General features: G+C 45.1%; 2 long non-coding RNA genes across 2 annotated transcripts in view; one reads left to right on the forward strand and one right to left on the reverse strand.

The window, feature by feature from the left end:
• LOC123589196 overlaps nucleotides 1–13322 on the reverse strand; it is a 28383-nt gene that overhangs the window by 549 nt on the left and 14512 nt on the right. The window lies entirely within an intron of this gene.
• On the forward strand, nucleotides 4593–12694 carry LOC123589199. The gene is made up of 2 exons (XR_006708212.1): nucleotides 4593–4716; nucleotides 12102–12694. It is a non-coding gene; the product is annotated as an uncharacterized LOC123589199 (long non-coding RNA).

Genomic DNA, 13322 nt, shown 5'->3' on the forward strand with positions numbered 1-13322 from the left:
CCTGTTTCGGATTCTGTGTCTCCCTCTTTCTCTGACTGTCCCCTGTTCATGTTCTCTCTCTGTCCCAAAAATAAATAAATGTTAAAAAAATTAAAAAAAAAAAAAAAAAGAAATGTGCAGACTTCTGAAATGACCTTTCCCTAACTGTGACAGGGCCAGTTAGAAGGAGATAAGAAGCACAAAGCAAGGGGTTCCAGGCTGCCTCAGTCAGTGGAGCACACAGCTTTTGATCTCAGGGTTGTGAGTTCTAGCCTCACATTGGGTGTGGAGTGTACTAAAAACAAAAACAAAAACAAACAAAAAAAAAAAAAAAAACAAGAAAGAAAGAAAGATTAAAAAAAGAAAGAACCCCAAAGCAAAATGTTTTCCAGGTAGTTCTGTTTCTTAGGGACCACCCAGGCAGATAATTTATTCAAACTAAAGCTGCCTGGCTGGAAAATTAAATATTGATTGTTGTACATTAATAGTTGAAAGTAGGGGCACCTGGGTGGCTCAGTTAGTTGCGTCTGACTTAGACTCAGGTCATGATCTCACAGCTCGTGAGTTCAAGCCTGGCATCGGCATGGGCCTCTCTGCTGACAGCTGAGAGCCTGGAACCTGCTTCCGATTCTGTGTCTCCCTCTTTCTCTGCCCCTCTCCTGCTCACGCTCTGTCTCTCTCCCTCAAAAATAAACATTAAAAATTTTTTCGTAAAATAGTTGAAAGGAAATGTGGAACCATGAGGGTGACCCCAAAATAATTTCAATATACACACTGTTCTCATTTAACTACACCCCTTTGACCTTGCCTTTCTCCTCCATCTGTCCACGAACCATTCCTACTGTGCTCACAGGTGCCTCCTAGGCTCACAGCACTGAAGGAGCAGTCAGCTTCCCTGGACCCTTGAGCATCCAGTGTTTACATGAGGATCTTAAAACACAGTGTGTGAGTCAGTGTCAGATTTCCTTCAGCTAAGGGACAGAACTGCTGCCTTCAGGATTCAGAAAAACATTTCCTCCCTAGCTTGTAGGCTCAGCTGCAGTTGCACCTTATTGTCACGAGAGGGCACTATGTACCATGCTAACGGATTTGGAGAGGTTCTCCCAGCAGCTTTAGGAAGTTGTAGGGGCTGAAGTAGCCTGAGTGGCTTAGTCAGTTAAGCCTCCCCACCCTTGGCTTATGCTCAGGTCATGATCTCACAGTTCGTGAGTTCATGAGTTCGAAAGCCAGCTTGGAATTCTTTCTCTGCCCCTTCCCCGCAAGTGTGCGTGCACTCTCTCAAAATAAAAAACTGTAGGGCTGCCAGGAACCCTGGGTGGCATTTCCTTTCAACTGTGTTTGCTGATCCCTCTTATAATTATTGTGTCATCTCACACTGCTTTCACACCTGTCCCCCAGCATTTCCACCTGAATGTCCTGAAGACCCCTCAGAATCAAGAGTTCAGATTCCAGCTTGATCCCCCCCCCAACCCCATCCCCAAAGAAAACCAAAACAACCTCTCTTCCCTCCACCTCCTCTCCTTCCTTCAGATTTTTCTTTATCCTCCCAACCATCCAAAGCTGAATTATGCTCTCACTCTGGTCCTTTTCTCCACCCAGATTGCTCCTGTCTAAATGTGTCTGCATCCAGTAGCGCACAGTCCTCCCAGGTCACCTGTCTTTCCAGTCATCCCTGATGCTCTGACAACACAGATGAGATTATGCCATTTCCTTCTTTAAAGGTCAAGAAAAGTGAAATCAACCCAAGTGTTCATCCAACCATGAATAGATAAACAAAGTGTGGTCTATCCACAGAATGCAATATTATTCAACCTTAAAAAGTAGGAAATTCTTTTTTTTTTTTTTTTTTTTTTTTTTTTTTTTTTTGTAGGTAGGCTCTATGCCCAATGTGGGGCTTGAACTCACAACCTTGAAATCAAGAGTCACATGCTTTACTGACTAAGCCAGCCAGGCACCCCAGAAAGGAATGCTACAACACATGCTACAACACAGATGAAGCTTGAGGTTATTATGCTAAGGGACAGGAGGGCTTGGATTCATCCAGAACTGACTGTTGGATCCAGATACTTGTATCAATAGGCCTGGCTTTTGAGACAAAATCCCAACACGTGGCAAATGGTATGACAGAGGGATCTACTTCTAACATATGAAGTAAACCTTTAAATCAGCTATTTCTTCAGTGTCTAATTTCCTTTTTTTTTTTTAAGTTTATTTTGAGAGAGAGAGAGAGAGAGAGAGAGAGAGGAGTGGGGGAGGGGCAGAGAGCAAGGGAGAGAGAATCCCAAGCAGGCCCCAAGCTGTCAGCACAGAGCCTGACACGGGGCTCAAACCCACAAACCATGAGATCTCTTGAAATCAAGAGTCAGATGCTTAACTTACTGAGCCACCCAGGCACCCCTCCAGAGCAGCCTTTCTAATATTTCTTTTGGCTTGAGTTAAACTGGAAGCATTTCCACCTTTGCTAGGATTTCTGACCAACGTAAATTCTCAGATGTATAAGAAATCCTAATAAATGCCTTGGAGTTTGGCCACACTTACTACTTTCCAGAGGGTCCTGATTTGAGTGCCTCTTGTGAGACTAAACAAGATTGCCTAAAATTTTTCCCAAATTAATTCCTGTCTTAGGGTTTTCCTCTAATGTGATTTTTTTTTCTTTTTTTTTCTTTTTTTTTTTTTTTAATTTTTTTTTTCAACATTTATTCATTTTTGGGACAGAGAGAGACAGAGCATGAACGGGGGAGGGGCAGAGAGAGAGGGAGACACAGAATCGGAAACAGGCTCCAGGCTCTGAGCCATCAGCCCAGAGCCTGACGCGGGGCTCGAACTCCCGGACCGCGAGATCGTGACCTGGCTGAAGCCGGACGCTTAACCGACTGCGCCACCCAGGCGCCCCGTGATTTTTTTTTTCTAATGTGATTATTTTTTATAGGCTCCACACCCAACATAGGGCTTGAACTCGTGACTCTGAGATCAAGAGTCCCAGGCTCTACCAACTGAGCCTGACAGGCATCCCTTTTGTGTGATTTTTTTTAATAGAATAGATTCCTCTCTTTCATTGAGGCATAATTAACATATAATACAATGTAAGTTTAAGGTGTACAGTGTGACCATTTGATACAATTACATATTGTAAAAGATTACCATAGGAGGATCAGTGTCAAACTTTCCCTTCCTTTTTAAGGTTGAATAATATCCCATAGTATGTATGTACTGTGTTTTGTTCATCCATTCATCAACAGACACTTGGCTTGCTTCTACTTTGGGGCTATCCTGAACAATGTTGCTATGAACAAACCCATACAATATCTCTTCAGGTCCCTGCTTTAAATTCTCCGGGGTCTATACCCAGGAGTGAAATTGCTTGGATAACGTGGTAATTTTCCTTTAAATTTTTTGAGGAGCTGCCATACTGTTTTCCACAGTGGCTGCACAGACTTTACATCCCCACCAGCCATGCTGGTGGACAAAGGTTCCAATTTCTCCACATCCTTTCCACCACTTGTTTGTTTTGTTTTTTGTTTTGTTAGTAGCCATTTTAATGGGTATGAGACGGTCTTCTCTGAACTCTTGCACACTCCACTTGATGGGTGTTTGACACTGTTTGAGGTTTCCTGCCATTTTGAACTCGTAGGTTTTAATTTTCAGTGTTCATTTCAGATGAGAGGGAGCCCTGGGCAATGGCAAGTGCACAGGCCACGGTGGCACAAGTCCTGGGTTCTGCCTTAAATCTGTCACCGGGAGACCCTGAGCAGGAGAGAACCTTCTCTAGGCCTCATTTCCTCCCCATCCTCCTCCCCCTTCCCCTTCCCCTCCCCCTTCTCCTGGGGCAGCCACCATGATAAAGAATACACTGTGCTCCGACCCCTCAGCTGAAACTCAGGCCTGGATCCATTTTAAGGCGACATTCTCTCTCACGAGTTGCTGGATTCGGTCTCCAGGTTTTGGTTTTTGTTGTCGTTGTTTTGTTTTGTTTTTCTTTTAACTCATTTTGCTGCCCCCGGAGTTGGGTACACGCCCTGGGAGTCCGGGTCTAGGGTATGGCGCTAACGGTACGCGTCCCGCTGGCCTAGAGAACCACCGAGAACTGGGGCCTCCTGAGTCCTAGAGAGGTCGCCTCCACAGGCCAGCTCGGGCGCACTTCCGGCCTTTGTGTGGCTGCGGGAGACGGGAGACTGCGGCCCGGGGCTGGCCGGAGCGTCAGTGCGCTCTTTACGTGACTCGGTGTTCCCCGCCCCCACCCCAGGGCAGAGGCAGGGGTCACCCAGACCGCAGCGCGGCCTGTGGGGTCCGGAGGAGGCCCGGCAGTCCCCTGCGGGCACTGCGTCTCCACCTGTGCGCGCATTCGGGTCTCGCCTTCCCTTTGTGCCCCGGGCAGGCGAGGAACTTAACAAAGACTTGCGCGGGGGGGGGGCCCGGGGGCGGTGTCCACGGTTACCCACGCACACACACCCGTTCCGCCTGGCTGCAAAATTCAGGCCCACCCCGCTGCCTCCCAAATCCGTGCTGTTCCACAGGGAAAGTCCTTTTGAAAATGAAGTGGTTGTTGAACTGCGAAATGCGCCCTGGATCCGTCAGCTTTGCGTTTTCTTCTTCAGCGCACACAGTAACCCGAGCGCTGGGCTAGCAGTAGGGGGAGGGAGGATTCAGGCCAGATTCTCGCCTGCCCCACACGGGGACACTCGAGCAAGGGAGCTGACGGGTGTGCTCCTGACACAACGTGAGATACCCGAAGCACAGGTGAAGACCCCACCCCCCACCCCCCACCCCTCCCCGCCGGGCCCCGCCACTTGGCAGGGATCCGAACAGGGAAGACTTTGCAAGGGGGCTGCTACTGCAAGGAGGGGTAGGAGCTGGGTCTGGGGAAATGCCTACCAGCCTGGAACGTTCCAGATAGAGCTGGAGCAAAAGCACAAAGGTGAAAAGGTGGGGAGAGCTGCCGGGAGCGTGGTAAATATTTCAACACCATCCTGATAAATGTTTATTCTGTGCCGGGGTTGTGGAGATTAAAGAATTGTGTGTGACCACAGATCCCTGCCCTGGAGATTGTTTAACCCCTTCTGCAAGAAATAGCCAAGCCCCTTTAAAAAAAAAAAAAAAAAAAAGGAAAAAAAAGTACAAAAAACCCTGGGTTTGTTTTCTAGAGATAATATAGCAAAATGATATCTGAATGCCACTTACCAGCTGTGTGACCTTGGGCAATTTTCTTAACCTTTCTGACCCTCAGATTCTTTGTTTCTAAAGGAGGGATAATAGTAAGATTCAAAAGGGACAAGTGAATGAGGTAAAAGCACCCACCTCAATGTGTGTGGCAGATACCACTGAGTTAGTCCTCTGAGGATAGGGTGGAAGGAATAGGTTAGAGGACAGGTTAGGATGTGCAGGTATAGGATAGCCAAGTGTAGGATAGTATAGTCCCCCTGTATCTTTCTGCGCTTGATTTGAAGTGGTGTCACTCGTTACTTTTTTTTTTCTTTTGTATCGGCTCAGACATCTGGCACTTTTCTTGGTGTCTTCACTTGTCCTCAGTTTCCTCAGTTTAGATTTGTTTCTATTCTACTTTTTTTTTTTTTACATTTATTTATTTTTTTTTTTTTTTTTTGAGACAGAGAGAGAGAGCATGAACAGGGGAGGGTCAGAGAAAGTAGGAGACACAGAATCTGAAACAGGCTCCAGGCTCTGAGCTGTCAGCACAGAGCCCGTCGCAGGGCTCGAACCCATGGACCGCGAGATCATGACCTGAGCTGCAGTCCGACGCTTAACCGACTGAGCCACCCAGGCGCCCCTCTATTCTGCTTTTTAAGATTTTTGTTTGTTCCTGGGGCACCTGACTGGCTCAGTTGGTGGAACATGCGACTCTTAATCGTGGGGTTGTAAGTTCAGCCCCACGTTTGGTGTAGAGATTACTTAAAAATAAAATCTTTACAAAATAAAATAAAACAAAATAATAGGGGGCCCCTGGCTGGCTCAGTTGGTGGAGCGTGTGACTCGTGCTATCAGGGTCATGAGTTCAAGCCCCACATTGGGCATAGAGATTACTTAAAAAAAAAAAAAAACAAAACAAAAAAAAACTATAAATAAATAAAAGGATAGACATACAAATGACCAACAGGTATGCGAAACGATGTTCAACAGCACTAATCATCAGGAAATGCAAATCAAAATGACAATGGGATGTCACCTCACACCTGTTAGAACGGCTGTCCTCAGAAACGTAAGCAATAACAGATGCTGGTGAGGATGCGGAGAAAAGGGAGCCCTTGTGCAATGTTAGTGGGAGTGTAAATCAGTGCAGCCACTGTGAAGGACAGAGAAGTATGAGGGTTTTCTCAAAAGACTTAAAATAGCTACCTACTTTTACTATATGATTCAGCAATTCCACTTGTGGATATTTATCTGAAGGCAATGAAATCACTATCTCAAAAAGATACCTACACCCATATGTCCATCACAACATTATTTACAATAGCCACGACGTGGAAACAACCCAGTGTCCATCTGTAGATGAATGGATGAAGAAAATGTGAGATATATAGATAATATATTTAAAATGGTGGGGCGCCTGGGTGGCGCAGTCGGTTGAGCGTCCGACTTCAGCCAGGTCACGATCTCGCGGTCCGTGAGTTCGAGCCCCGCGTCGGGCTCTGGGCTGATGGCTCAGAGCCTGGAGCCTGTTTCCGATTCTGTGTCTCCCTCTCTCTCTGCCCCTCTCCCATTCATGCTCTGTCTCTCTCTGTCCCAAAAATAAAAATAAACGTTGAAAAAAAAATTTTTTAAATAAAAAAAAATAATAAAAATAAAATGGAATATCAATCAGGCATTAAAAAAGAAAAGGAAATCCTGCCATTGGCAATAACATAGATGGACCTAGATGGAGGCATTATGCTAAATAAATCATACACAGAAAGGCAAATACCATATGTAAAACCCCCAAAATTCTCATAGAAACAGAGAACAGATTGGTGGTTGCAGAGGCTTGGGATTGGGGGAAATGGGTCAAAGGTACAAACTTTCAGGTATAAGGTTAATTTCTGGGAATGTGATGTATATATATATATAGTATGGTGCCTATAGTATTGTATATTTGAAAGTTGCTGAGAGAGTCAATCTTAAAAGTTCTTATCACAGGGGCGCCTGGGTGGCTCAGTCGGTTAAGCGGCCGACTTCGGCTCAGGTCATGATCTCGCGGTCCGTGAGTTCGAGCCCCGCGTCGGGCTCTGTGCTGACTGCTCAGAGCCTGGAGCCTGTTTCAGATTCTGTGTCTCCCTCTCTCTGACCCTCCCCCGTTCATGCTCTGTCTCTCTCTGTCTCAAAAATAAATAAACATAAAAAAAATTTTTTTTAAAAAGTTCTTATCACAGTAAAAAAAACTTGGGGGGCACCTGGGTGGCTCAGTCGGTTAAGCGTCTGACTCTTGCTTTTGGCTCAGGTGGTGATCTCACTATTCATGGGTTCAGATCTCTGTGCTAACAGTGCAAAGACTGCTTGGGGTTCCCTCTCCCTCTTTCTCTGCCCCTCCCTGGCTTATTCTCTCTCTCGCGTTCGCTCTTGCTCTCTCGCTTTCAAAATAAATTTAAAAATCGTTTAAAAGAAAAGAAAAAAACTTGTTACTATGTATGGTGATGGATGTTAACTTATCGTGGTGACTATTTTGCAATATATACATATATCAAATCATTATGTTGCACACCTTAAACTAATACAATATGTCAATTAGATACCAATAAACCTGGGAAGACCATTTAAAGTAAAAGGAGCGGGTAGGGGATTCCTGGATGGCTGAATCGATAGACCATGTGACTCTTGATCTTGGGGTCGTGAGTTCAAGCTCCCTCAAAGGAGCAGGTCGCTGAGATGAAAGAGGGAGGCCTTTGAATTAGGGAAATATGGGCAAAGCACAAAGAGTCAAGCCCGCCGCGCAACAGCCTTTCCAAAATAAAGCCTGTAACCACCTGAGCTACCAGAAAGAAAGAAGGGTGTTTGCTGTACTCCAATGCCTCACAGCTCGCTGAATTCAGCTTTGTTAGTGTGCTTTGCTTTGGGGGGCTGTTGCCTAGCAGCAAAAAACATGAACGTGCTGAGAAAACTTGTATACAAAACAACGTGACTTCACATTCCACTAATGCCGTCCCCCCCCCCGTCTACCAAGTGTCTATGCACCGATCACACCCCAGGAACGTATTCTAGCTGAAGCAGACTATCTGGTCACCACTTTCTTCTGGACCTTTTATAACCTCTCAAGCTACATTTTTTTCTTAACTTCTCAGGGGCGGGTATGATGGATAATAATTTCCACTTCTAAAGCAGAGGTGCTGTCAGAAACTGGGGAAACGCGGGGTGAGTGGAGGAGATTGAAGTGTATACAATACAGGGTAATCCTTAAGTTACTAGGACCTACTTGACAAGTGTTGTATAAGGACAGTAGCCAGATGCACCTGCCGCCTCCTTTCCCATCTGACCCCCAACTCCCCTTCACACACCCCTACCCCTTCCCATCCACAACCCCTGAAAGCTTTGACCAGGAAGCAGGAGTTGGGCCGGACATGTCTGAGCTGGCACGTCTTCCTCACCACCCAAGGGAAACCATGCACTCAGCACCACCCTTTTCTACCCGTCACTGCCCACCATTCAGGGGTGCCACGTCAGGCAGTTCCCTCTGTGTGTCCCTGCAATAGGGACATTTTTCATCACCTGGATTTACCTTAGGAAAGTTACTGTCCTTTTCCATCTCACCCTTTTCATTCCACTTATGAGCCTAAGAACAACACTAATCATGGCTGATTTGAGTAACAGTTAATCAGAGATACAAGCATATTAAGAAAAGAAGAGACAATGGGGTGCCTGGGTGGCTCAGTCAGTTTAGAATCCGACTTCGGCTCAGGTTGTGATCTCACGGTTCATGAGTTCAAGCCCCATGTCCAGCTCTGTGCTGACAGCTCAGAGCCTGGAGCCTGCTTCGGATTCTGTGTCTCCCTCTCTCTCTCTGCCATTCCCCCACTCACGCTCTGTCTCTCAAAATTAAATAAACATTAAAAATTTAAACAAGAAGAAGAAGAGACAAGGCACACCTGGGTGGCTCAGCTGTTAAGTGTCCGACTTCAGCTCAGGTCATGATCTTGGAGTCCATGAGTTCAAGCCCCACGTCAGGCTGTGTGCTGACAGCTCGGAGCCTGGAGCCTGCTTCGGATCCTGTGTCTCCCTCTCTCTCTGCCCCTCCCCCACTCATGCTCTGTGTGTGTGTGTCTCTCTCTCTCAAAAATAAATAAACACTAAAAAATTAAAAAAAGAAAAAAGAGAGACCATATAACTCCCAAGTGAAATGACACAGGTGCTCACTCAGAACCTCTCCAGTTGTCTTGTTCGAATCTTCCAATACTAGACCCAAAATGAATAGTGTTTCTAACCCAGCTGTATTGTTTTCCCTTTGTACTTAGATGCCAGAACTGCAATAACATCTTCTGCTATTTTCCACCACAGGTATATGGCATTTTGGCTACATTCTGTTTTGGCTAACCTTTTGTGAGAACATAACGGATGCTTACAGCACTGTTTCATTGGAAAAATAAGCTCCAAATTCCCAAGAGCCAATCTATAAATGGACTATTAGAATGTATTTGTGTTGTTTATTAGAGATAACCATTTATATGTTAGTATTTTACTCTTGTAATATTTTACAGTTGTAAATAATTTTTCTGCTTCCAACCCTCATTTATTGGCTTCTTGCTAATGTTTTGAGAAATAATACTTCTTTTTTTTTTTTAATGTCTATTTATTTATTTTGAGAGAGAGAGAGCATGCACAAACAGGAGAGAGGCAGAGAGAAGGAGAGACAGAATCCCAAGCAGGCTCCATGCCATAAGCACAGAGCCCAACACAGGGCTGGAACTCACAAACTGAGACCAAGACCTGAGCTGAGATCAAGAGGCAGACTCTTAACCAACCCAGCCACCCAGGTGCCCCCGAGAAATAACACTTCTAATCACTCTGCGTGGAAATCTTTCTAAAATGTATGACACTTGGGGCACCTGGGTGGCTCAGTTGGTTGAGCATCTGACTCTTTATCTCTGCTGAGGTAATGATCTCACAGTTCATAGGCTCAAGCCCCACCCCAGGCTCTGCACTAACGGCTCAGAGCCTGCTTGGGATTGTCTCTCTCTCTCTCTCTCTCTCTCTCTCTCTCTCAAAATAAATACATTAAAAAATGTTTTTAAAAAAATGTATGACACTTTCCTATGGGGACATGATTTAACTCATTTTCCCTGACTTGGTCAACATAATGAACATCCTTTACACAATGAAATGATCCTACCTAAGAAACCTCTCTTAGGTTTTCTGTACATTTCTTTTTCAAAGAAAAAGTAAACAGAAGCCTCATATACACCGATAATTTGCTCAATTAATGACATGAATCTTGCTTTCATGTCAGTTATTATAACAGTCTCTGAGGTTTTTAACATGATTTCTAAGTGACTCAAGTCTGAATTTGTTTAAAATTCCATCCTTGGCACAACCCATTCCATAGGCCATTTTAAAAACACGGTTTGACACAAATATTTACTTTGTAATGTTTAAAGAGGAACTCTAAGCCTCTTTAAAAATAAAAACAAACAAAATCTGTCCTTTGCTTGGACTAAGTCCTTATTTCTCAAACCGTATTGCAGACTACTACCCTGACATTTCTTACCCCATTTATGTAGTGATTTACAAGACTGAAGTGATTCATACGCACTCGTTTTCCAATTTCTTTTTGGGCGATGGTTATACAAACATTATTTCATGGATCCACTCTGTCTCCTGTCATCACTTATCCCTCTGGTCCCACCTGGAACATTAAAATGCCCTCTTTCTGGGACCAGGTCCATAATCACAGTCTGTTTTCAACCACATGGTTTGCTGCTGTAAAGGTGGAACTGGAGGTAAAGCCACTGGCAGATGATTGCTCTTTCAAGGAAGTTCACTTCCTAAGGGCTCTTTCTGTGTTAGAGCATTGCCCAATAATGCTATGCCCCAAAGGAGCCACCCCATAATACTAACCTGTTGCGGAGCTTTGGTTTGTCTGTTTTTATTATTTAAAAAAAAAATTTTTTTTTAACGTTTATTTATTTTTGAGACAGAAAGAGACAGAGCATGAACGGGGGAGGGTCAGAGAGAGGGAGACACAGAATCTGAAACAGGCTCCAGGCTCTGAGCTGTCAGCACAGAGCCCGACGCAGGGCTCGAACGCACAGACCGCGAGATCATGACCTGAGCTGAAGTCGGCCGCCCAACCGACTGAGCCACCCAGGTGCCCCAATTATTTTTTTAATGTTTATTTATTTTTGAGAGGTAGAGAACATGAGCAGGGAAGGTGCAGAGAGAGAGGGACAGAGGATCCAAAGAGCGCAGAGCGTAACAAGGGGCTCGAACTCATGAACCATGAGATCATGACCTGAGCCAAAGTCAGATACTTAACCAACTGAGCCACCCAGGCACCCCTGTCTGTCCTACTCGAAGGATCAATGAGCCAGGACAGAGGAAAGCCCTGGGAAACTATGGAACAGTAACACGTATAACAGCCACAAAGTGTCAAGCACCTGCTGGCAACCGGGAATGCTACTAGATATTTTGTATCCATGATGCCATCAATTTTTAAACTCATATCAGCTCCCCAAGCTTGGAATTACCATGCCTGAAACCTTAAGGAGGAAACAGAGGTAGAGACAGTTGCCAACGTTCGGCAGCTACAGAATGGCAGAGTCGAGTCCACTCAGGTTCAAAGTTCAGGCTCTTTTCACTAAAATCCTTCTCCAGATAGAGACTCTGCTTTTCCTCTCTGGAATGAAGACAACGGCTGTGTTTCAAGTTCTTAACCGCCAATGGATGGGACGACAGGACTAATTGGGCTTCAGCATGGCTGGCTAGAAGCACCCCAGCTCTCCCAGGCCTGCGCTTTGCATTTTATAACAGGCCCGAGGCCGACTGGAAAGCCCAGGAGCTCTGTGCATTTGGGGGAGTTTCACTACATAGTGTAAAAAAGGGAAAATAGAGTGTTTAAGACAAAGTAGTGTGATCTTGCATTCAGGGATAGCCAGAGATGACAGAATATTCTTTACAGGAAGTTCTGTCTTCTTCCTATTACCAAATAGGTGCACGGATGACAAATGACATGGGAAACCATCAGGACTTGATTGCTTTTCCAAAACAGCCTCTTCAATCACCGCCTCTTCAAATGAACTAAACTGGCCTATCGTCAGGACCAAGACCTGCTCAAGGAGACCAACTATTTGCCAGCTCAACTTGTAACGTGTGGAAGTTTCAGGAAAGTTCCAGACGGAGGAGTTGAAGGGGTGCAGGATGAGACACCCCAAAATGTGCCACTTTGGCATAAAGATTATTCCAAGTTAAAATTAATAAAAACCCAGCAGATGCAGAAAAAGCACTTTGCCTCCCCCATAACCGTGTAAATTCACATTGGAAAGGAAAACCTTCACTGGGCAGAGTATTAACAGCCCCCCTCCCAACCTTTACCAATGGAGCTCATGTGCCCAAAAGAGCCATCTAGTTTTTCCAGACATCTCCTTTCACCTTCCTGCTGTTGACTTTTCTCCCCTTTGTGTCCTCAGACCCCTACCTCTTTCCTGAGCTCATATAAGCTTCATGTGGCCTCCCTGTCTTCAGAATTCCCTATCTGTGTGGAGTCCCCATAAGTATACCTATTAAATTTGATTTTGTCTTGTTTTAAAACAAAAAAATAAAACCGCCAAACAACAAAACAAAAAAAAAGAAATGCAAAAGAGTCCTTTTCCGTAGGAGCTAAAATGTCTTTTTTAGGTTTTGAGAACAGTTTGATCTATAACCTGAGTACAGCCATGTATGTTCCTCTTTAGAAAAATCCTGGAGCCCTTTTGGGGCCCCTGGCTGGCTCATTCAGCAGAGCATGTGACTCTTGATCTGGGGGTTGTAAGTTCAAGCATGCTGGGTGTAGAGATTATCTAAAAATAAAATCTTTTTTTTAATGTTTATTTACTGGGGGGGGGGGGGCAGAGAGAGAGGGAGACAAAGGATCTGAAGTGGGCTCTGTGCTGAAAGCAGAGAGCTCAACACGGGGCTCAAATTCACAGACCATGAGATCATGACCTGAAACTAAGTCAGACAGTTAACCGATTGAGCCACCCAGGCACCCCAAATAAAATATTTTTAAGTTTTTTTTTTAAGTTTCTGTATTTATTTTGAAGGAGAGGGAGCACAAGTGGGGGAGGAAGAGAGAGAGAGAGAGGGAATCCCAATCAGGCTCTGCACTGTCAGCACAGAGCCCCATGCAGGGCTCGAACCCATGAACTGTGAGGTCACGACCTGAGCTGAAATCA

This window comes from Leopardus geoffroyi, chromosome E3, assembly GCF_018350155.1.
Source record: "Leopardus geoffroyi isolate Oge1 chromosome E3, O.geoffroyi_Oge1_pat1.0, whole genome shotgun sequence".
Taxonomy (NCBI): domain Eukaryota; kingdom Metazoa; phylum Chordata; class Mammalia; order Carnivora; family Felidae; genus Leopardus; species Leopardus geoffroyi.